The sequence below is a fragment of the Staurois parvus genome, unplaced genomic scaffold, assembly GCF_062004578.1.
Source record: "Staurois parvus isolate SC_StPar_1 unplaced genomic scaffold, SC_StPar_1.0 ptg000886l, whole genome shotgun sequence".
Lineage (NCBI taxonomy): Eukaryota > Metazoa > Chordata > Amphibia > Anura > Ranidae > Staurois > Staurois parvus.
The window spans coordinates 1,479,762-1,505,697 of NW_028318682.1; the positions used below are offsets into that span (position 1 = coordinate 1,479,762).

Genomic DNA, 25,936 nt, shown 5'->3' on the forward strand with positions numbered 1-25,936 from the left:
TTTCATTTAAAAAACCTGATGTTTTTAAATGGTGTTGCCTCGGAAGGGGGGTAGTCTTATACGGCGAGTATCGCCCAAAACCTATGTTTTAACTGGAAAATTAGGGGGTCATCTTATACACCCAGTCGCCTTATACGCTGGAAAATACGGTATTTATTATTAAATTCAAAATATAATTTAAATATAATTTAAAAAAAGAAAAAAGTATATATAAATATATATATATATATATATATATATATATATATATATATATACACACATTTACTTTAATTATACCTTATATTTAAATTAATTTATTCATTTTGTTCTGTTGGTTGAACTAAGCGGACTCGTGTCTCTTTTCAACCATTCTATGTACTATGTAACACTGTAAATTGATGCAACTTTGTATTCACTAATGCATCCTTAAGGCTCCATGCACACTAGCATTGTTTTAAGCTCCTAGAAACTATTAACATATTTTATTCTGCTACTGGAAGCTAAATAGTGTTATCCTAGGTGACCATGCAGACAACTTTAAAATATTAGAATTTTTTGAGCTTCAGTGTCTAGGAGCAGAAAAAAAAAAGTTTTTGTTGAGTTTTTTGGAGCGTTTTCCCAGCAAAAAAAACGCTAAATGCTCATAAATGCTCTTAAATGCTACTAAAATGCTGCTAACAGCTTTTGTTTTTACGTACATGTACTGTAATTGCGCTAATAAAACGCAAACACTCCTAAACACTCTTAAATGCTTCTGAACACTACTAAAATGCTATAACCACCATTTTTAATCTAGCTTTTTTCCCCAGTGTTTTTTTTAGCTTAAAAAAACACTAGTGTGCATGTAGCTTAAATGTGTATTTTTTATTTCATTACAAGCCTTATAAAAACCTGGGGGCAGAATAAGCGCAGTTTACTGCACACTAGCAGTCGGGGGTATCAAACTCTGCGGTTGTGCCATGCTTTTATCGCACCCGCCCCCCACACTGCTTCCCCCTTTAGCTGCAGAGGCAGCGGCCTGGGGTGTACACAAGCCACGGCCATTAAGCTTTGCTTCACAGCTGCACCAGGGATTATTCCCTGGCAGAAATAACCCCTCTCACCTTGCCCGTTGAACATGACCCATTCATTACACGCAGTTGCATTGCGCTAGTTCGGTAATCAAGGGGTTAAACCAAGCAGTGCGGAGGCAGTACAACACCTCCTCACCATTTGTCAAATACTCTCTGAAGAGCGATCCGAGCACAAAGACCAAAGCTTGTGTGAACGAGTCCTAACAGAGAAATGAACTCATTAGTCTGCTGCTACTCCTTTTTCTGTTCAAGCACAGGCTGGTGGTGGGAATGACTACTTTATATGCTACCTACCTGCAGCACAGAAAAATCAGGTCTCATGCCTTGCCAAACAGGGTTGTGCTGTGTGGCAAGTCTGTGTTAATCTCAGGACTGGATGGATAGAAGTAGACATCATCTGACATGTAAAGCAGTTCCCTTATCTCTACATATAAGGCTGTTTGCTTGGAGTTTTCCTTTAACTATAACTACTTAAAACCATGTTCCACCCAGCAGATGATTTTGTGCTGGGTTTGCTAGTCCAGTTACCGTTTGCCTTTACTGGGTGTGAATGAGAAGAGCAAAACGATAAAGATAGTTTCACCTAATGGCATAGTTCATTATTTTAAAATCAATGTTTTTTCATTAGTGCAACAAAGACGAACGATAGCGGGGACCCGCTCTTCTGCAGGGTACATTGTGGTCCTAACACAGAGACATGTTCGCTGTGCCCTATTCATTTCAAGCAGAACCTCAAGTGTTCATTACTTCTTTACTTGTCCTATTTTACTTGTTTTTTTTCTTGCTGCTTGGGATTCTAAAAGCCCACCAGCAAAAGCGGCAAGCAGTGCTTATTAAAAAGTGGAAAGCTGTACCTTTTTTGTGAAAATCACAATACCTTTGTGTTCTGAGAGCTGAGTTCCGCTCAGCCCCGTTGGTGTCTAAAATATACAGTTTATTAAAAAAATAAACAAATAGGCCATTTTAAAGCAGGTTTGGAGCCAAAGCTATAGCCCCTGTCATTCCCACCTTACATAACAACACCCCTGCCCTCCTTATATAATTTTTTTCTGCATAAACAGTATAGCAAAGATGTATTTTTTATAGTTTTTATGGTCATGTTCCTATTTGTTTATTAGCTGTGTGATTCCTAAGAACACAATGTCTTTGTTTAGTGTATGTTTGGTGTGTTTTTCAGGTCATCATGATTCTTATCATTTGTAGTGGTGTCTTTGCTCTGATTGTATTGCTTCATTGACTGTTCATATGGCCTAGGCATTTGGTCATATGATGTCAGCTGAATGAACAACTGATAGGTCCGTTTTAAGAAACAAGGGAAATATATATATTATATTGCCAAACTTATTGGGACACCCCTCCAAATCATTGGATTCAGGTGTTCTAATAAAATCAAGCACTTAGGCATGCAGACTGCTTCTACAATTTGTGAAAGAATGGGTCGCTCTCAGGAGCTCAGTGAATTCAAGTGCAGTACCGTGATAGGTTGCTACCTGTGCAATAAGTCCATTCATGAAATTTCCTTGCTACTAAATGTTCTACGGTCAACTGTTAGTGGTATTATAACAAAGTGGAAGCAACTGGGAACAACAACAGCTCAGCCATGAAGTGGTAGACCACGTAAAATGACAGAGCGGGGTCGGCTCATGCTGAAGCGCACAGTGCACAGAAGTCACCAACTGTCTGCAGAGTCAATAGCTAAAGACCTCCAAACTTCATGTGGCCTTCAGATTAGCACAACAACAGTGCGTAGAGAGCTTCATGAAATGGGTTTCCATGGCAGAGCAGCTGCATCCAAGCCTTACATCACCAAGTGCAATTCAAAGCATCGGATGCAGTGGTGAAAAGCATGCCGCCACTGGACTCTAGATCAGTGAAGACATGTTCTCTGGAGTGATGAATCACGCTTTTCTGTCTGGCAACCCGATGGACATGTCTTGGATTGGGGGTTGCCAGAAGAACAGTACTGGCTTGACTGCATTGTGTCAGATGAAAAATTTGGTAAAGGGGGGATTATGGTGTGGGGTTGTTTTTCAGATGTTGGGCTTGGCCCCTTAGTTCCAGTGAAGGGAACTCTTAAGGCATCAGCATACCAAGACATTTTGGACAATTTCATGCTCTCAAGTTTGTGGGGACAGTTTGGGGATGGCCCCTTCCTGTTCCAACATGACTGTGCACCAGTGCACAAAGCAAGGTCTATAAAGACATGGATGAGTGAGTGAGTGGAGGATCTTGACTGGCCTGACCTCAACCCGATAGAAAACATTTGGGATGAATTAGAGCAGAGACTGCGAGCCAGGCCTTCTCATCCGACATCAGTGCCTGACCTCACAAATGCGCTTCTGAAAGAATGGTCAAACCTTCCCATAAACACACTCCTAAACCTTGTAGACAGCCTTCCCAGAAGAGTTGAAGCTGTTATAGCTGCAAAGGGTGGGCCAGCTCAAAGTAAAGACAGGCGTCCCAATACTTTTGGCGATATAGTGTGTGTGCGTATATATATATATATATATATATATATATATATACATTTTTCTTTGTTATAATGGGGGGATTTAGCTGGAAGACAACTGCAATTTCTATATTGTGTAGTTTTATTATTACTACTAGTACAAAATAGTTTAGGAATTTATTAATTGTTGACTAGGAATCATCCCAGAAAGATAATAAATATGTTATACTTTTATACACAATTAACTTGTGTTTTAGCACACTACAACACACAGGTATCAACCCTCTGTACAATTTGGTGTCATGGAAAAATGATGCAGGTTTGTTAAAAGGTCCAAGGTGGTGCATTCGCAGCCCATTATAATGGGTAGGCTTACTGCAACACGTTAATGTATGCAGGTTAACATGCATGTGGTTGCACCCCACAGGGGTTTTGAATCTGGCCTTATGCACTTTGCATCTATTGCCACCACTACAATTACATTCTGATAGGTTAGAATGGACACTCTAGTGTTAGCTCTCTGATCCCTCAACACATGGTATCTGTGAAGGCATGCAGGGTCAATACTTAACAATTGACCATCGTTAGTAGGGGTGTTGCTGGGTCACAGGTTCTGGTGCTCTGGTGATTTGAGAAGCCTATAGGAAACCCTGGAGAAATGTAGAAATGTTGATTCTTTGGCCAAGGAAATAGAAAACATGTTAAAGCCAACACTAGAATAACAGCAATCATGCTCACATGGATCAATAGAAGTCATCAAGGCTACCATGTAACACCAAGCAAAATGTGTACTCTCTGCTGATGGTTTTACAGGCATGATATACATGTGTACATTGTATGTCTACTTCCCTCATCACTTAAAAATATGAATGGAGCCTATACACCCATCTGGGTTCTATGGTAGCTCTACGCACAGGTGTCTATATGTAACCAGGAAAAGGAAACACAAAAAGTAGACACAAAAATGAATGTACTTCACCATTGACCATCGTTAGTAGGAGTTTTGCTGGATCACAGGTTCTGGTGCTCTGGTGACGTGAGAAGCCTTTAGGAAACCCAGGAGAAATGTAGAACTGTTGATTCTTTGGGCAAGGAAGTAGAAAACATGTTAAAGCCAACACTAGAATAACAGCAAGCATGCTCACATGGATCAATAGAAGTCATCAAGGCTACCACATAACCAGGAAAAGTAAACACAAAAAGTAGACACATAAATGAATGTATTACTTAGGCTGCTGCGCTAGAGTCCGACCCACAGTGGCAAATGTGCCCCTGGTTTAGATCACATGGACAGCGGATAAAGATGGATTCCTCTACCTGGCAGATACAATGCTGATAAGTATTCATATCATTGCCCATATAATACGGTTCTTCAGGATACTAGTGGAATGTCAGCTCTCCAACAAGTAACCAAGGCAACCAGTTATCAGAGCGGGACATAATCGAATTCCCGCTAAACTCCTCCACATGGAGATTCTATTACACAATACCATCCAGAGAAGCTTGGCTGAGAATCCTGTTACTGTGTCGTCTGTGGCTCTCTCATTAATTGCTTCAATCAATACTCATACTTTTATCCTCAAGTAGGCCACAAGGATATTCAACTTGTCCGATAAGAAGATGAAACACTTTTTTTTCTTTTCATTCCCTATGTCGAGGCCATTATCCTCCCTCATTTTCTTACTGAATAAGTGTCCGTTGCCATTATCCAACTTCATGTTTTAAGTATAGGCTTTGCACCAATACTTTTTCGTCTAGAAACCGCTGATGAGATTGGGTGCCAAGAACATGCAAAGCGCACCAAGTTTGATGAATGGTTATTGAAATTTTTTTTCCCAACGTTGCTGATGAAATCATAAGCTCTTGGTGCACCATCAATTATAATTAACGGTTCTCAGTAGTTAATGTACACTCAGTAGCATACATCTCATTAACTGTATTTATCTAAAATTACTGCTTTGCCAAATTGATATTGGCAGTCGAGTGGATTCTTGAAAGTGTGTGTATGTTTCACTTCTAGATATCCATACATGAATGTTCTTGCTTTCCAGGCTGGGAGAAGTATAAATGCATATAAACCTAAAATACCAAGTTAAAGTTAACAAAATAGTTATGAACAATATTCCCAGTTCAAGTGTAACTACACCTACAATTAGAAATTAATGAAATAGTAGCTTACCCTCTGTTGCATGCAGTGTTGTCATTGTTTGCTTCTTCTTAGTTCAGATTTTCATCATTTATATCTGGTGATCCTGCCATTTTGCAGATTTCCAGTCCTAGGGCAACAATGCTTCCTTAGCAGCTCCCTAAGTAGGAGCAGTGTTGCCAACCTATGAGGCACACACCATATATAATTCTAGCTAAGGTCAGCCTGTCAGCATTTCCAGTTTGTAATCCACAGGCAGTGTAAGGCCCCATGTACACGGGACACTTCTGAACGATGGAAACTGACTGCTGGAAACGTAGGTTAAAAAAGATCTGTTTAACCGCGTTTGCATAACGTGTTTATGCACGTTTGTGTGTTTGCGTTTAGAAGCGTTTTTTAAAGATAAGCACATGAAAACCTCCCAAATGCCCAGAATGCACTGAAAAGTGGTAAATTATTAACTATTTCAGACTGTTTCAGAGAAATACAGAGAGTAGAAGCAGATACAGCAGTATGTGTTGAGATTAACTTAGGTGTGAGATGCTCATTCACATTTCTTGGGTGGGAAAGGTGTCTGGTGGAGTGAGTCATTAAGGCCACCTGGCAGGGGGTCTCCTTGAGGAACTTGAGGTGTGAATGGTCATTAACATATCTTTTGTTTCCAAGGGTGGGAAAGGTGTCTGGTGGAGTGAGTCATTAAGGCCATCTGGCAGGGGGTCTGGATGAGGAATTTGAGGTGTGAATGGTCATTAACATATCTTTTGTTTCCAAGTGTAGGAGAGGTCTGTGGTGTGAATTGGTCATTACAATGTGTGACAATCTTGGTAGGAACATCCTGCGTTCAGTGTTTTGTCCATCTGAGCACCTTGAAAATGCTTTCCATGCATTTTTCATGACAAAAAAAGGCTCTGGACAGGATCGGGAACTGGAAGAGTTAAAAAAAAGTTTCAAATGCAAACGCTTATAAACGCGATTTGTCAAGCGTTTTGCGTTTCAAAAGCTGATAAAATCGTCTGCTGAACACAAGTTTTCTGTGTTCAAAAAAAGGACTGTAAACGCTAATGCCTGTAAACGACTGTAAACGAAGATGTGTACATGGACACATAGGAAAACATTAGGGAGAGTTCAGGGCTGCTGAACATACCGCTGAACAGCTCCTAAACGTGAGTTTATCAGCTGCAGTGTACATGAGGCCTTAGGCATCATAGGACTCTAGCTTCATGGGAGAGCGAGGTGCACCCACTTCTATGGTGTGGGTGCAACAAACAGAAGCAGCCAAAGGGGAACACGTTGGATGCCCATAGGGCTGGATTTCTAAAATTTAAAAAAAAAAAAAATTATTAAGAAATATAAAATATCACACACTAGGAACACTATACAGTACAACAGGATAGGTAAATGTTGGGTTTTAGTTATACTTCAGTCAAAATTTTGCTTTCTGAGTAAAATTAAAAATGAAAGCTTTGGATGAATACAGGAGCCTCAATTTACCTGCGCAGTATTTGAAGGTAAACAGTTTAAAACCTCTATTAGTATTTTCTGAATGGGTGACCAAGAGGAGGGGAACTTAAAGTGTTATTAAACCCTCTCCATTGTGTAAAAATGCTGTTTGATCCTGGCTTCTTTGATCCTCCCTAAGGAATTAAATATAAAATATCATACATTATGTACACTATACAGTACAACAGGATAGGCAAATGTTAGGTTTTAGTTATACTTCAGTCAAAATTAATAATTTAAACTCTGATTGGAGAGTTGCAAAATGTGTTGGCGTGTTTGATCCTGTCTTCTCTGATCCTCTCCTTATTTCTATTGTCCCCGATCCATTTGCTGGTAGTACAGAGCTTTAGTAGGCACTCTGCGCATGCTCAGTTTAATGTGTAGAGAGTTTTTTTTTCTTTGGGAGAGTTCATGTAATCAGTACAGGGCCAATCAGCACTGTCCAGATGGAGGGTCAGGGGTTGTGAAGCCTCATAGGACAGTCAAAGCAGAATGAAAACTCCTCCTAAGCTTTAACCAGTGCTCAGCCGGACACTGATAGAAGTCACAAGACTGCTCTAACTGCTGATTAGAAAAGGTATTTAGCAGTTTATATTTACTAAATAATTGCATTTCCATGTTCTGTGTATTGTGGGAGACTGGAAAACACTGTGTATGCATTTTTGATGCAGAAAAAAAGCACACTGGACTGCATCTAGTGTGAAATAGCCCTCAAAACATACTGGATTGGAATGCTTTTGGGAGTAGTTAAAAATGTGTGGTTGAGCTGTGTTCCCATTCACCCCCCCCCACCCCCCCCCCACCCCCCCAATAAACTGCAACAGCAGTGGATGGGGGTGTTTACATACAATGACTGTGGCAAAACTGTCCAACTTTTCTTGATTGGCAGGAGGTGAGCCTTTCAAATGTGACCCTTGCAGTTGCAGCACGTGTGTTTGGCTAAAATTAGGTTTAACCTTCCTAGTGGTAATCCCAAGTGTGACTCGGGGTTAATTTACAGTACCAAAAGCGATAACCCCGAGCTACCCACGGGATTACACTGTAGTGCTTGTCCTGCGATCCCCCAATCCTTACCTTGTCCTGCGATCACGTGATGTCCTCCCGCTGTGTCCTCCGACCGATGCCGGCATCTTTCTTCCAGGTCCATTTCCCTGCAAGCTTTGGTACGCAGGGGGGGCGGAACTGGCGGGAGATTCAAATAAGTAAAAATGTGACATACACACAATACATTGTAATCTGTTAGTTTTACCTTACTGTATCAAACCATTTCACATACATTTTGTCCCGAGTGCTTTGTCCTGTGCCCTGCCTGCACTTTTACTGTTCTTTCTGCCTGGAAATGTCCATGGCGTCCAAAAAGCGTCACTTTAAGTCAAAAGCGGTTTTAGACCAGCTAGAGAACAGCGATAGTAAATTAGAACTACTTGCAGAATTGAGTGATAATGATTCGTGGGGAAATTCGTCATCAGACACTGAAAATGATTCTGTGACTGAGCTCAGTGATGTGCGAACTTGGCGCTATATTTCAAATTTCAGTGTTTTTGGTTTGATTATATTATTGAATTACATTTATTATTATTATAATATTATTATTTTTCATAATTATTTATTATATCATAATTTATGATTTTGTGTTTCAAACTTTATCATACCCGGGATGCTTACTATACTCGTTTGGACAGATTTCAGTGAGTTATTCCTAAGAATTACAGGCCTACAATATAAAACAACAAATTTCCATGTGAAACAATGTACCGCTTTGACATTCAAAAATATTGATTAGTTAGACCGCCAGGGAGGTTAAAACAGGTGGTATGGAGGCATCACATCGCCTCCTCACCACCTGTCAATGAACATCAACTGAATGCGGATTTCTCTTCAAAGGAGCGGTGGATTTCAATGCAGGTCTAAACCTGGCCATAGTGTACTAGTCATTTAAATTGGATTAAAAACATACAGCAAGGCTAACACTCACATTAGTTGGTGCAATCAACACATTGGGCTCTGCATAATTATTTAACACTTCCATAGCTGTGAAGGTGTACGGTATCACAGAGGAAATGACACAGTACATCACCTTCACACTTACGCGTTTCATGCAATAGGAAGAAGGGTCAGCCGCACACCAGAGGAGAGATACATATAGTGTGTATTTATTGATCCATAGGACACACAAAACACCGGGACATGAATACAGGACCTGTTAACGCGTTTCACACGATCTCGTGCTTAATCATAACATTATATTTATCTATCCTCGGTGTGCGGCTGACCCTTCTTCCTATTGCATCGTCTGTGCTGGCGAGCCAGAGCCTGCACCTGTTGTGGATTGATCTGGATTGTTTGCCTGAGCGGTGTACCTTTTGTTCTTTGGATTACGCGTTTCATGACTTGTCTATGTGCTCTACAGTATGCGGGGCGTATCACTGCTGAATGTTCAGACCACATTAATAATCCCTGAATGCTGAGGGTTTGAAGTGTTGTGTCAGACTCATCATTTACATTGGTGTGATATGTGCTGTATCTGTGCTATATAAATGTTGCATTGTTTTAGTCTTTAGGTCATGGCTTTTGTTAAGGAGATGTGCACGGGTTTATTGATTGATTGTTTATTTCATTTGCTATGGATTTATAAGTGCGGTTGGATTTTTGATTATATAGGTTTGGCTGGTTGCTTGGAAGTTTAATGACATACTGGCTTTTATGGTTTCTCTGCGACTCCAGATATCCCCAGCAGACTTTTTCAGTGGTTGCCAAGCTGTTGCTGCCGTTACAAGCAAAGTGACAGCATTGTGCTGCCTTGGTGAATTCTGCATAATGTAGAAGAAATGAGTTTATTGGGGAATTTAAATGGAGAGGGGCGCTTTGCTATTCCTTATTGGGTATAATGGAGGCTTTAAAAGCATGTATAGAGAAAAAGCTGAGCTCCTGGGAAACAGCGAAATAAACAGATGAAGTACTGTATGGAGGAGCTGCTTAATGTCTCAAATGATTTGTAACTCTGTTTATCCACGCCAAAGGTTTACACAGCCCTGCTACATTGCACAGCCAGACAGGTGAACCACTAAGGCCTCACTCGCTCCTGTACGTTTTAGGGATCATTCACACAGCTGGTCATGGCTATACAGTGACCAGATCAGCGCATTTCTTGAGCAGGTACAGGCAGGTTTTTATGTTCAGCTGCGGTGGATCAGCCTGTACAAATCAAGGACAGGCTAAGAAGATCCACAGCTGTCCAAATGTAATCGCACATGGAGTGAATACCTGTGGTTAAAGTTATAATAAAAGAAATTAAAAAAAAAACAAACAAACATGTGATTCTTATTTTCTCTGTGCACAGATCAGCCCTGATCTTCCTCTTCTTAGGTCTGGCGCTCCTGGTCTTTCCTGCCTGCCAAGTGCCCCTAGAGCAAGCAGCCTGCTATGGGGGCACCCAAGCAGGCTTGCTCCCAAGCTGCTGCTCTGCATATCCATTCACACACAGAACAGTGGCTCAGCCCCGCCCCGCCCCCTCTCACTGGCTGTGATTGACAGCAGCTGTAGCCATCATCTCAGCTAATGAGGAGGGAAAGTCCTCAGAGAGCTGAGACTCTTGTGCACATCGCTGGATCAAGATGGGGCTCAGGTACAGTAAGTATTTGAGGGTTGGGGGGGGCTTCTGCACACAAAAGGTTCATGCATAGAATGAAAAAAAACATTGAGCCTTTACAATCACTTTAAGGACAGATGTGGCACCCAAGACGCAAACTCTTTACATACAGGGCCACTCATCTGTCCCTTGTCACATGCAGTTGCTAGATATTCGATTACATGTGAACAGCCAAGAACAATGTCTGTCTGTCATTGTACAGGCTTGCTGGCTGTGACCACCACAGAAATATGTTGATCTGGTGGTGTACAACCTTGAACAGTTTTTTTTTTTAAGTGCATTAATAAAACCCTGCCTGCTGGATTTGGTACACTTTTATTGAAATGCATGTTATGGATTTCAAAGATAACGCATGTATAAAAAAAAACATATAGGTATGAATTGGGCCTTAAAGTTAAAGGTGAACTACAGCCCTAAAAACTTCCAAATAAATATATTCCTCAATAGCCACAAAGTATATAAATCCACTTTATGTGCATCAGATGTCTTTGCAAAGCAAGATAGTACTTTATAAAAGTAGCAGTGACATCATCACTGTGCTGAACATAGCCTGTACAGAGAGCAGAGCTGTGGGAAGAGCCCAGCAGGCCCCACCCACTACAGGATGGCTGTAGAGTATTACAGGAGGGGGCATAGACAAGACCTGTCACCCTGCCCTGGGAGATAGAGCAGCAGTGACCGGTCTTTATTCCTGCTGTAGGTGCACCATTCTTTTTCTGAGGGCTGTGCATGCACTACTGCTATAGTGTTAGGAACACTCATCAGAGTAGTAAAATGAGAGAGAGCCATGTAGAGTAGCAGCTTTTTTTTCCAGCAGGCTTCTGCTATGGAGAAAATGGTCCACAGTGTGTTAACATAGGAGAGGCATGGTTGTAAGATTTGATTAGCATCTGCTATGGTGCATTGTGACAGCATATACGTTTTTTTTAAAAATAAAAGTAAATCAGCCCTTTAAAATAAACCCAAAGCTTGGTGAGGTGTGTAAAGTTGTTGTCGGGGATATTGTAACCAGGCTTTTTTATGGCATTGGCGCAGTAAAGGCTTCTTTCTGTCAACTCGACCATGCAGCCCATTTTTGTTCAAGTATCATTGTATTGTGCTCCTTTAAAACAACCACACTGTCTTTTTCCAGTGCAGCCTGTATTTCTCCTGCAGTTACCTGTGGGTTTTTCTTTGTATCCCGAACAATTCTTCTGACAGTTGTGGCTGCAATCTTTCTTGGGCTACCTGACCTTGTCTTGGTGTCAAGCTACCCCCAAATTTTTCACTTCTTAATTTGTGATTGAACAGTACTGACTGGCATATTTAAGGCTTTGGATATCTTTTTATATCTTTTTCCATCTTAAGACTAGGTTCACACCTATGCAGGTTGCATTTGAGCTGTTTCTGAATTGTGTTTTGCGTTTGTGCACCTGTGTTTTGATGCGTTTTGCATTTTTTTTTCTTGTTGCTAGGCAGATTTAAAATGTAAAACTCCGCAAAGACGCAATGCATGCTTTTCTGCAGTGCTTCCATTGAAGTCTATTGAAAGAAAAATAAAACTTTTTGCGTTCAAGAGTCCTTTCCTATAGGAACTCATTAAAAATGCCACAAAAATGCCACAAAAATGCACTACATGCTTTTCTGCAGTGTCTCCATTGAAGTCTGTTGGGGCGGCACAGTGGTTTAGTGTTTAGCACATCTGCCTTGCAGTAAATGGATCATGGGTTTGATTCCCGACCATGGTGCCTTCTGCATGGAGTTTGCATGTTCTCCCTTTGCTTGCATGGGTTTCCTCCGGGTGATCCTCCCACACTCCAAAGACATGCTGGTAGGTTAATTGGATCCTTCTAAATTGGCCCTAATATGTATATGTGTGAATGTGAGTTAGGGACCTTAGATTGTACACCCCTTGAGGGTTAGGGACGGATGTGAATGTTCAATATATATGTGTAAAGCGCTGCGTAAATTGACAGTGCTATATAAGTACCTGAAATAAATAAATAAGTCTATAGAACAAAAAAACGCAATGTTTTACACTTAAAAAAATCCCTGACCCTTTCCAAAAAACACACAAGGTAAAAAGGCGGTGATGTGAATGTGTCCCATAGGAAATCATGTTAAATGGACTGTACTGCGTTTCTGCAAAACGCTGCAGAAAATGCTTGGTTGTGAACCTAGGGTTATAAAGTTCCATTACTTTGTAACGCAGGTCTTTTGATAGTTCTTTTCTGCTCCCCATGGCTCAGTATCTAGCTTGCTTAGTGCATCCATGTAAGAGTTAACAAACTCATTGACTATTTATACACAGGCACTAATTGCAATTTAAAAAGCCACAGATGTGGGAAATGAACCTTTAATTGCCACTTAAACCTGTGTGTGTCACCTTGCGTCTGTACCAAGGCCAAACATTCCAGAGGATGTAAACGTTTGATCAGGGCCATTTGGGCTATTTCTGTTTTTGATTTAAAAAAGCAGCCAAGCGACTATGTGATCACAAATGGCTTCATATGATCACTATCCTTAAATTAAAGACAGTTTTTGGCAGGATCAGTTTCTGCGGGGGTATGCAAAGTTTTGAGCACTGGACTGTATATATAAACAGCTCTGCCATTAGATCAGACGCAGGTTTTTTTGTTTAGACCAGAATTCTATTAGCAGCTCTTTTATACAAGCCAGCCCTTAAATAGAATGTCCCTGTTTGCGGCTCTAACTTGTTTAGCATAGAAATAGAGGTCTAGCTCAGGCTTCAGTATGAGTTGTAAATCATAGCTATTCAGGGGAGACATAGATGTATTGTAGAAAGGTATGCTTCACTGATAAAGCATGTTTTGTTACATGTGATGAGACAGGCTGCTTCCTCTTATATTAATTTACCCCTGTAACCTTCATTCCATTTTCTTTCTCCCTATTCTACTGTGTTAAATTCATTGTTTAAGAGTCTCGTCTGCATGGCGCACAAAGAGGGCACATGTCAGCCGCAGCCACCGCCGCCACGCTCATGCCTGATGCTGAGATTTGAAGACAGAGGAGAGAGAAAAGCTGAATTAGTTGAAAAGAAAAGCAATGTGATGCAGGCTACTTTATTTAAATTTGCCATTGCACCCAAAACTGAAACTCCTATTTACGATTTATGCTGGAGAGGTGAAAAAAAAATTTTTTTTTGCACACATATATTTTGCAGTAGTATGTAATGGCATGGAATCCTTAGCTTGATCCAATATTTATAGACTCCATGTATTTTTTTATCACGATTTGTATGTTTATCTACATGTGATGAAGAATAACGCAGCACATTTTGGACTATGGATAGAATAGGGAACGGTTAAACGCCTGGAAATTTTTTTTCTTTCCTTGCTGCCTGTGTATATCCTGTTGGGGAGATTGTTACATAGTTACTCCTAGATTGTAAGCTCCAAGGAGCAGGGCCCTCGAACCCCTCGTGTATTGCATTGTATTGTTACTGTACTGTCTCGTGTATTGTCTCCCATTGTAATGTACAGCGCTGAGCAAACTGTTGGCGCTATATAAATACTGTGGTGGGGTTGGTCTGCTCCTGTCACCGCAGAGCACATTCCGAGTCCTCCCAAACCCCCCCTCCCTATCCTTCTCCTCCTTCGAGGCCCACTGCGTCCGACTATTCTCCCCAACCCCCCTGAAGATTGCTGTGATATACCGGCCTCCTGGATCCATACCCCGCTTCCTGGATGACTTCTCCTCCTGGCTACCCTTCTTCCTCTCCTCTGAGCTACCCACCATCATCCTTGGGGATTTCAACATCCCTGTCAACCTCGACAACCCGGACACAGCCCGTCTCCTCCACTTAACCTCCTCCTTTACACTTGCACAGTGCATACAATCCACCACCCACTCCGACGGTAATATCCTTGATCTCGTCTTCTCCAATCGCTGCGCTCCCCACAACCTCACTAACACCCCCTTCCCTCTCTCTGACCACAACCTGATCACCTTCTCTATCTCCTCATCCTCCAACGCCTACCCCTCCAAATGTCACACTACTACCAGCCGTAACCTCCGCAACCTTAACCCCGCCTCCCTCCACTCTGCAGCTGATTAACTCCATGACCGCATCCTCCCCCTGTCCTGCCCCGACTTGGCTATGACCGCCTACAACAATGCGCTCTCAACAGCCCTTGACTCACTAGCGCCTTTAACCACATGCAACATCAGACCCCGACCGCTCCAGCCCTGGCAGACTGATCACACCAAAACCTTCAAACGACAAAGTCGTGCCCTGGAGCGACTATGGCGCAAAACCAAATCACAACAAGCCTTCTCCCGCTACAAATCTGCCTTCCACACCTACACCTCCTCCCTCCATGCTGCCAAACAGACCTACTTCTTGACCCTCATCAAGGCCCTCTCCTCCAATCCTCGCCGACTCTTCTCTGCCTTCAACTCTCTACTCTTTCCACCCCCACCTCCACCCAGCACTTCACTCACTGCCCTTGAGATTGCCAATCACTTCAAAAACAAGATTGACACAATTCGCAAGGACATTGCCGCAACTCACACGCCCTCTCAACCCGTCCCCTCTCACACAGCTACCCCCTTATCCCCCCTCCCCCTCGACATAACCCGCAGGGACTTCGTCGCTGCTCAAACTCTCTCCAACCCCCTTCACCCTCACTCAGCTACCCCCTCATCACCCCTCTCCCACGGCCCCACCACTGCTCTGACCTCCTCTTCCACCCCACCCTTCATTCCTCATACTGAAGTTCCCCCCACACTCCGCACCTTTGACCTTACTACCATCGAGGAAGTCTCCAAGATCCTCTCTGATGCCCGCCTCACCACCTGCCCCCTCGACCCTATCCCCTCACAACTCCTACGACCTTCCTCCTCCTCCATCCTACGCTCCCTCACCCACATCTTCAATCTCTCCCTCTCCTCAGGCACTTCCCCCTCCCCTCTGAAACATGCACACATCACCCCCATACTTAAAAGCCCTCCCTGGACCCCAATGACCCGAACAACCTCAGACCCATCTCCCTGCTCCCATTTACATCTAAACTCCTCGAGCGCCTAGTCTACACCCGCCTATGCTCTCACCTCAACGACAACAACCTCCTCGATCCCCTACAGTCCGGCTTCCGTCCCCTACACTCCACCGAAACTTCCTTACTCAAACTCTCCAACGACCTGCTAACCGCCAAAGCTAATGGCCACTATTCAGTGCTCCTATTCCTTGACCTCTCGGCGGCCTTCGACACAGACGACCACCCCCTCCTCCTCAAAAAACTACACTCCCTCGGCCTCAGAGATTCTGCTCTCCTGGCTCTCATCCTACCTGTCACAACGCTCCTTCAGCGTTACCTATAATGCTACCACCTCCCCCTCACTCCCCCTCTCTGTTGGGGTCCCTCAAGGCTCTGTCCTCGGGCCCCTTCTCTTCTCCATCTATACCTCCTCCCTTGGCCAACTCATACACTCTCACGGCTTCAACTACCACCTCTATGCCGACGACACACAAATCTATCTCTCAACCCCCCACCTCACCCCCTTGGTCTCAGCCCGAATCACACACCTACTGAGCGACATATCAGACTGGATGTCGCTCCACTTCCTTAAATTGAACCTCTCCAAAACCGAGTTTCTTGTCTTCCCCCCAGCCCGAACACCACCCCCCATTGATTTCTCTGTCACATCCAACAACGCTACCATCAAACCCGCCCTGCAGGCCAGAGTACTTGGTGTCATTCTGGACTCCAACCTATCCTTTCAACCCCAAGTCCAATCTTTAACAAACTCGTGCAGACTCCACCTCCGCAACATCGCCAAAATCCGCACGTTCCTAACCCCAGAAACCACTAAACAGCTCATCCACTCTCTCATCATATCACGACTCAACTACTGCAACTCCCTCCTCACTGGCCTGCCTCGCCGCTGGCTATCCCCGCTTCAGTCCATCCTGAATACGGCTGCCAGACTCATTCACCTTTCCAACCGCTCTGTCTCCGCCACCCCCCTCTGCCAATCCCTCCACTGGCTTCCGATTGCGCAACGGATCAAATTCAAAATCCTAACACTGACGTACAAAGCTGTCCACCATACTGCCCCGAACTACATCACTGACCTAATATCCAAGTACCGCCCAGCACGCACACTCCGCTCCTCGCAAGACCTCCTTCTCTCTAGTTCCCTGGTCTCCTCCTCCCATGCCCGTCTCCAGGACTTCTCCAGGGTGTCACCCATCCTCTGGAACTCCCTGCCCCAACCCATCAGATTATCACCTACTCTCCTCTCTTTTAGGCGCACCCTGAAAACCCATCTCTTCAGGGAAGCCTACCCCACCCCCTGCTAACTTGCAGACCTCCTCCACTCTTCCTACCACTCCATCCCCCACAGCTATCTCCTCCTGTACCACTATCCCCTCCCTCCTAGATTGTAAGCTCGAAAGAGCAGGGACCTCGATCCCCTCATGTTTTGCATTGTATTGGTATTGTTCTGTCACATGTTCTGTCCCCCTTTGCAATGTACAGCGCTGAGTGAACTATTGGCGCTTTATAAATACTGTATAATAATAATAATAATAATAATACTGTGTAATAATAAAAATAATAATAATAGTTAGTCTGGCTGAAAAAAGAGAAAAGTCCATCCAGTTCAACCATAGAATAAAAAACGTTACAATCCTACACCCACAGTTGTTCTTGGGTACCCATTGTTCTTCTTTTTTCGTCTTGGAGACACAAGCAGTTAGAGGAAATCTCCCTAAGGCTAGGTTCACACCTATGCAGGTTGCATTTGAGACATTTCTGCATTGCGTTTTACGTTTTTGCACCGATGGTTTTGCCCTGTTTTGGATGCGTTTTGCATTTTTTTTCCAGCTTTTTAAATTTTTCTTGTTGCTAGGCAGATTTAAAACACAAAAATGTGGCAAAAACGCACTACATGCTTTTCTGCAGCATTTCCATTGAAGTCTATGGAACCAAAAACTCAACTTTTTGCATTCGAAAAAGTCCCTGACCCATTCCAAAAACCGCACCGGGTGAAAACGCGCAGATGTGAACGTGTCCCATAAGAAATCATGTTAAATGGACTGTAGTGCGTTTCTGAAAAACGCTGCGGAAAACAGGTGTGAACCTAGGGTAAAGAAAATATTTCTATGTTGTAATCTTTAGAGATCTTTTAGAATTAATTACATTACAGTACAGGCAGCTAAAGAGGTAGCTTGTGTTAAAGCTCTGCATCTGCTTGTTAAGATCACGGAAATACTTTAGGGCCCATTCGCACTAGAGCTCTGTCCGCTGCAAGGCATGCATTGTAATGTACTGACGCATGTAGCGGCATTCTTGTTTAAACAGCCTATTAAGAATATATGGACTAAGGGCCGGTTCACACTATAGAAATGCTGTCCAGATGTGTTCCGGATGCGTTTCTGCATGTGCATTATTTACGAGTTTTTGGTGCGTTTCGGTGCATTTTTTATGCGTTTTTTTTTACGCGTTGTGCTTGTTTGATGTGTTCCAGTTTCTTTTTTTCCCCCTTTTTTTTCAATTTAAATAGGGACATATGCGTTCCAATGCATTTTGGTGCGTTTTTGATACATTTTACCATGTTCCAGTACAATTCTGTGCAGGAAAAATGCAGCCTGTTTTACTTTTTTTCTGCATTCGGAATGCACTGGAACTGAAAGCACTGATGTGAACAATGACACTGACAACCAAATAACCTACTTTCTGTGCTTTTTGGAAGCAGAAAAAAGCAACTGAAACACATGTATTGTAAATTGGCCCTAAAACACATCAACACAAAAGATTCTAGGGCAGGCGGCATTTTTCAAAGTGTGGTGCAGTTTGCTGGACCGTACTGCACTGGGTTTATTTACTAAAGCTGGATAGTGCAAAATCAGGCTCAGTCAGCTACAAACCGGTCAGCTTCCAGTTTTTATTGCCAATTTTAATTGAACAAGCTGAGGTTAGAAGCTGATTGGTTTCTATGCAGAAGTGAGCCTTATTTTGCACTTTCCACCTTTAGTCTAGGTTCACACCTAAGCATTTTCCACAGTGTTTTGCAGAAACTTACTACAGTCCATGTAACATGATTTCCTATGGGACACGTTTACATCTCAGTTTTTTACCCGGTGCGTTTTTTGGAAAGGGTCAGGGACTTTTTTAACCTAGCGGTATTCCCGAGTGTAGCTCGGGGTAGAGTTTCAGTACCAAAAGCGGTAACCCCGAGCTACACTCGGGCTTACCATGCAGCGTTGCTCAGGGAGTCCCTGCAGCGCTTACCTTGTCCTTCGCTCCCGCGATGCGTCCCCTGCAGCTTCCCCGGCCATCTCCTCCGGCCGATGCCGGCATCTGGCTTCTGTGTTCCGGTCCCTGTGACGTCGGGATGTACGGGCGCCGGAACCGGTGGCAAATTTGAAATTTTTAAAAAAATGTCATTTTTTTAAAAATGATTATTACATAGTAAAACATTACTATATCAAACCATTTCACATACATTTTGTCCCTAGTGCTTTGTCCTGTGCCCTGCCTACATTTTTACTGTTCTTTCTGCCTGGAAACTTAGAAAAGTCCATGGCGTCCAAAAAGTGTCCCTTTATGTTAAAATCTGTTTTAGACCAGCTAGAGAACAGCGATAGTAAATCAGAACCACTTGTAGAATTGAGTGATAATAATTTGTCGGGAAATTCGTCATCAGACACTGAAAACGATTCTGCGACTTTGCTCAGCGATGTGCGAACTTGGCGCTCTATTTCAAATTTCAGTGTTTTTGGTTTGATTATATTATTTAAATAAATGTATTATTATATTATTATGTTTTATGATTATTTATTAAATTATAATTTATGATTTTGTGTTTCAAGTTTTATCATATCCGGAATGTTTACTAGACTCTTGGTCGGACAGATTTCAGTGAGTTATTCCTAAATTACAGGCCTACAATAAAAAAAAATACATATTTCCATGCAAAAAAATGGTACCGCTTTCAGCACCAAAAATCTGAAATATTCATACCGCTAGGGAGGTTAAATGCAAAATGTTGCATTTTGGGTTCTATAGACTTCAATGGAAACACTGCAGAAAAGCATGTAGTGCATTTTTGTGGCATTTTTTATGCATTTTTGATCAGTTTTTTTTATCTGCCTAGCAACAAGAAAAAAAAGCAAAATGCGGCAAAAACGCATGTGCAAAAAAGCACCGCAGAAATCACTGCAGAAACAGATCAAACACAAACTGCCTAGCAACAAGAAAAAAAAGCAAAATGCGGCAAAAACGCATGTGCAAAAAAGCACCGCAGAAATCACTGCAGAAACAGATCAAACACAAACTGCATAGGTGTGAACCTAGCCTTAGTAAATAAACCCCTGTGGGCTTGATTTACTAAAGGCAAATCTAGTGTGCACTTTGCAAGTGCAGTTGCTCCAGAGATTAGTAAATGAGATGAAGCTTTACTTTACAAGGAATACCCAATCACATGCAAGAGTAATAAAACCGCCCTCAGCATTTTAATGATTGGACGATGGAAGTCATCAGAACTTTACTAAGCTCTGGAGCAACTGCATCTGCAAAGTGCTCAGTCCATTTGTCTTTAGTAAGTCAATCCCTGTGTTGATTTGGAGTGTATAATTAACGCCAGTGCCCTGAATGTCCAACGTCTTCGCACAGGTTCACTTTTCAATTTGTTTTCATTCAAAAGCAGCCATAGCCTGAGTAGAAAAGCCTGTCCTGTGCTAGTATACTGCAAAAAAGGGCCCTTGTTGTCTGTGTGGAAGCAGTGATCTCTCTGCAGATGTCCGGCATGCCCCTTGCTGAGACGAAGCTAGAGCTCTCCTATCAGCAAATCCCATGCTCTCCATCCACAAATGCTGGTGGCTGCACTGTCATACTGACCCAGCGCCTTCAGTATCAGGAGGCGTCACTCTGTCATTGTCAGAGGTGGCCAGGTGACTGGCATTTTCAGGGAGCAGTGATGGCGATCTCTTATTTTTCTTAATACAGATAACTAAAGCAGCAAACTACCAGTGAGAGGCAGAGAACATGATGGTTTGGACGCAGCTGTGATAAGCATGCACAGAATTATTTGTTTTGGCTGTACAATGCTTTTTTGTCTTTTTATCTCCAAATACAAAATAATATTAGTCTGTTGTTGATAAGAGTACATACAAGTGTCCAAGCATTTTTTGTGTGAATGCTCACATTGACTGGACACAAATCTCTCATTAATATGCTGTAAACGTGTGATAATTGGCTTGGTGAGCTCAGTACATTCTTCTTCTGGGATTCCAAACTGAGCTAATAAAAAAAATGAATACATTGGATCAGAAAACATTCACGCATGGAACTGTGATAGTCCCAGACACCAGTATTCTTGATTTTGTGGTTCTTGCTGACCAGTTGTTTCTGTGGGTCATTACATGGAGGATCATCATATTGGGGCAGCCTTTGGATGATATGGGCAGCCTGATTGCCTAAAGGGGTTTTAGAATGATAGGAGAACCCCTTAAAATATAGGAGTTGTTAGATGCTTTTTCCACTGAATCCTGTTTGCAACCTTCGTATTCACCTTTTCGTCATCGCTGCATTTCCATGTTTTCTCACTTCCTTATGGAGGGTGGCCAATGACTTATGACTTAAAGTAGACGTAAACCCGTTCACTAAAATCTCACATAATCTTCACCAATTTCTAAATTCATTTTTATTGTTTGTAAATCTGAAGTTTTCTGCAGTGTATCTCAAGATATACAAGGAGGCACCTCAATGGCTGCATCCAGTATGACTGATCCTGCGTCCCATGATCTGGTGACCCTTGCTTACAGAAGGTGCCCTTAAGGACTGCAATCCACGAGGGAGTAGGATCAATCCTGGCCTCCATACAGGGATTCCCTACTGAATAGTTGTAAATTAAATTAAATCCTATAAATGACAGTTGGGAGAACTTTTATTATTCCCGGCCCTCTCTTTTAAAACTCTAGCTAACCCTTCTTTGACCAGTGGAGGTAAGTCAATGCTCCAGGAGACACCTCAATGACTGCATCCAGTATGACTGATCCTGCGTCCCATGATCTGGTGACCCTTGCTTACAGAAGCTGCCCTTAAAAAGACTGCAATCCACGAGGTAGTGGGGTCGATCTTGGCCTTCAGACAGGGATTCCCTACTGTATAGTTTTAAATAAGATTGGGAGAACTTTTAGGATTCCTGGCCCTCTCTTTTAAAACACTACTAACCCTTCTTGACCAGTGGAGGTCAGTCCATGCTGCAGGACATGGGACAATTTACTGAACTCAAAACTGGGTCCAGGATATCAACCAAGACGGGCATTACCATTGTATTCTTCCATACACTTTGTGGTGTAGAACTAACTGAAACAATACAACGTCTAAGGCTGACCCTACACTATGCATTTCTTTTATTATGTATCAATATATTTTAGAGCTTAACCCTTAGTGGTAGTTTGAATGTTTTGCATTTCTTATAAGAAAAATTTACCTTTTTCATTGTGTAGTATTTTCTTTGTTCTGGTGCCTTTAAAGTCATGATAATTGTAGGTGTTTTTATGCTGAATAATGGATTGGATGTTGGTGTGAGTACTGAGATCTGTAGGCTTTTGGTCTTTCTTTTTCAATACTTTTTATTGCAAAATGACAACATACATCCAGAAGAAGCATCGGCATAGCACAGAAATTATCTCAATCAGCCTACACAGTACACAATAAAAGGGCGGTAGCTGCCGGTGACAAAAACAGCATAATACAATGGTAATACCAAGTGGAGATTAGAACATTTATGTGATTGTGTATATACCCAAGAGCAATATCTGACTCAGGAGAGGTGGCTTTTGGTCTTTGACACTTACTGGGTATGTCAGAAGGTCAGTGGTGGTAGAAACAATTCTTTTTTCTTTTGTAATCAGGTGTGGGTAGAATGAAAAATCTCCAACTAAATCAATGCCAGCCCTTTGAGGAAATCGCTTGGCTGTGACGAAACACATTGGGGCGGGGCCAGTGACATAACGCTCCAACCCGAAAGTTTGCACATAAAGCCTAATATGGATGTCAATAGATGGACTCTTAAGGGGACAATGACATAATATTAATGCAATTTTACTGTTGCGCACTGGTTGAATTGCATTTATATTGTGAGTGGCTTTCTTTTAATTATTGTTTTGAGCTGTATATGATACATGGGGGATTTAATCCTTTTGCCTGGAACTCTGAATTGGATTGTATTAGGAGGAAGTGATCAGTTGATTCATGATAGAGATTTGATATCCCAATTAAAGGGGAAGGCGCAAAGTGACCTATTGTATGGATGTCAAGGCACTGGGTGAGCATTTGGTGTGACAGGTGGTGGAGCACATAAGGTGGCCACATAAAAGGAGGATCTTTCCACACCGTGGAGCACAGATATACTGGACTTTATTTAAAGTGAAACACACATGGACACTTGAAATTGTGTTAAATATAAATTTGTTTATTTGGTATTGGCACTTTTGTATTAAGGAGAACTGTGTGGTTGCACTGGATTTTTTTTACACTCATATAGATATTTGGTGTGGGAAAACATGGAAGTATTTAGTAGCGACCAGGTGGATATTTATTATTTTTTCTAAAGTTTGTTTGGGGTATCTGAAGGTTTGGTAGCACAGTTTTTTTATTTTAATACTACTCAAATATTACCCACAACCACAGAAAGCTCCATCTTCACAGTTGCCAATGCATCTTATGGATCCAGTACTGATAACCGACGTGTATTTTTTCAAATTCCATCTATAGAGATATTTTTTCATATATTGATATAAATCTTTTTATATACATAAACACATTTAACCCCTATAACCCTTTCTGTTTTACAGAAACAAGATGTCCTCCCAGTAAAGGGATTGAACTGCAGAAATAGAGAAAGCAGGAAGCAGGCAGCCACCCAGGATACGTCTGAATCGATTTTCCGGAATCATATTAGGAGGTAAACCTGGGCTTCAATTAAATTGGAACAAACTGATGCCAAAATGTAATCCTGCGTGTGATTATTGTAAAAATGATTTTGTGAAAATGTAAACGCAAAGCATACTCTAAGGAGCTCTTACATTGGTACACCTGTTTGTTGTACCTTGCAATGAGAAAGATATTTTTTCCTGTTTTGTTATTATAGAGGTGCATTTTTTCAATTAGGAAAATTTTATAGATTTTTTTTCAATTTTTTCTAATGTTATGGTCTTAATGCTAATAATCTTTTTAATGAATGAAAGCAAAGACGGCAGATATAAAAACACAGAATAATGCTCTGATTTATGTGGCAACGTCAATAAATGTATATTTAAAGGCAAATTTTAATTGAGCAGAATAAAACTGTATGGAGGAAAGGGCAGAGTTGTCAAACTCAAGAACCTTCTGTCAATTTGCAGTGTGGCGGCAGGGAGGTGACTGGGTTAGTTGAGCAACCTACCACCAGTATATTTTAATACCAAACTGGTAGAAGTGATGGTAGGTTGTGTTTATTTTTTCAACTGTTTTTGAGACTGCAGGACACTGAAAGTGGATGAAATTGCTAGCATAGCTAGCTAGAAAAAGAGATTTAATCTCCAAATACGGAAAGGTTTCTTAACAGTAAGAGCTGTGAAAATGTGGAATAGACTCCCTCAAGAGATGGTTCTGGCCAGCTCAGTGGATTGCTTTAAAAAAGGCCTGGATTATTTCTTAAAAACACAGAATATAACTGGATACTAACATTTATAGGTAAGGTTGATCCAGGGAATGTCCGATTGCCTCTCGGGGGATCAGGAAGGAATTTTTACTGGATCGGGCAGAAGATTAGTATGTTAGTGGGTGGGATGCACTCGAGGATGGGGGGATTATTTAAGGGACTTCCCCAAAGGTGAAGTCTCCTGTTAAAGTCCAACTCAACTTTGAGTTTAGATCTGCTAAGAATTCTAGATGCATCAAAACAGTTATTTTTTATTTAAAAAAATAGACACAACCTGTGTAGAAAAGTCTGTCCCTGCCAGCAGCTGCAGAGTGGGACCATTGCTCTCTGTATGGAAGTAGCAGTCTCATCACAGAGATCTGACATACATAATGCTGAATGAGATCCAGAGCTCTCCAATCAGCAGAAAGTGTGAGTTTTGCTGATTGGAAAGCTCTAGAATTGACTCTGCAGAGAGACCACACTTTCCATACAGATAACAGGAGTCACACTCTGTAGCTGCTGGCAAAGGACAGGCTTTTCTACTCAGGTTGTGGCTTTTTTCTAAAGAGAACAAACTGTGTAAGGGTACCCCTCCTCTGAAGAGCAATCCATGTTCAGGTGAGGAAGTGATGTGATGCCTCCTTATAGCGTGTTTTAACCCCACAACGCGTCACAATCACATGCATTGTGGTTTGCAGCACTTCCCCATTCGCTTGAATGTTAGCAACATGTTGGATAGTTTTTGGCCAAGTTTTTGCACAGTGTAAATACCCTTGTCTGCTGCTATTTGCAGCTTAAAGCGGGTGGGGAGTGCTAAAAATGCAATTTAACCATGCAATTGTACTGCCCCCCAACCGCACTTCTAAATGAGGCCTTAGACATTGAAAACCTTTTGTTTGGATGCACCTACTTGAAAAAGTATTCATGCCCCTTGAAATGTTCCACATTTTGTCATGTTACAACCAAAAACGTAAATGTATTTTATTGGGATTTTATGTGATAGACCAACACAAAGCAGCAGATAATTGTGAAGTGGAAGGAAAATGATAAATGATTTTCAAAATTTTTTACAAATAAATATCTGAAAAGTGTGGCGTGCATTTGTATTCAGCCCCCTTTCTTCTGATACCACTAACTAAAATCTAGTGGAACCAATTGCCTTCAGAAGTCACTTTCAAGGGGTATGAATAGTTTTTCAAGGCATTGTAGCTAATATCAACTTACAACGGAACTCCAGGAAACTTGAAAATTCTCCTTTGCATGTGGCTGTGCCCATACTGCAAGGGTAAGCTGGTCATATAGGTCTAGGGGGCATGGAAAAGTAGGGAGAATGTTAACATTTCCCACAGTTGGGCTTTAAAATTCAGTGGGGCTTTAAGCCTACTCCTTTTCTTGGATAATTAATGAAACTCTTTAAGTAATACTGTCACTTATGTTTTTAGTATTCAGTAATGTCAGGTTTCCTTTCACTTCCTGTGCTGGTGACCAGAAGTGAGGGA

The 25,936-nt window shown here is 42.0% G+C and overlaps 1 protein-coding gene across 3 annotated transcripts in view; it reads left to right on the forward strand.

The window, feature by feature from the left end:
- Positions 1 to 25,936, forward strand: part of KLHL29 (kelch like family member 29) — a 1,282,993-nt gene that overhangs the window by 211,012 nt on the left and 1,046,045 nt on the right. For all 3 annotated transcript variants that reach the window (XM_089656087.1, XM_089656089.1, XM_089656088.1), the window contains exon 2: positions 23,608 to 23,717. The gene's annotated coding sequence lies outside the window, so the exon portion shown is untranslated. The remainder of the gene's footprint in view (positions 1 to 23,607; positions 23,718 to 25,936) is intronic.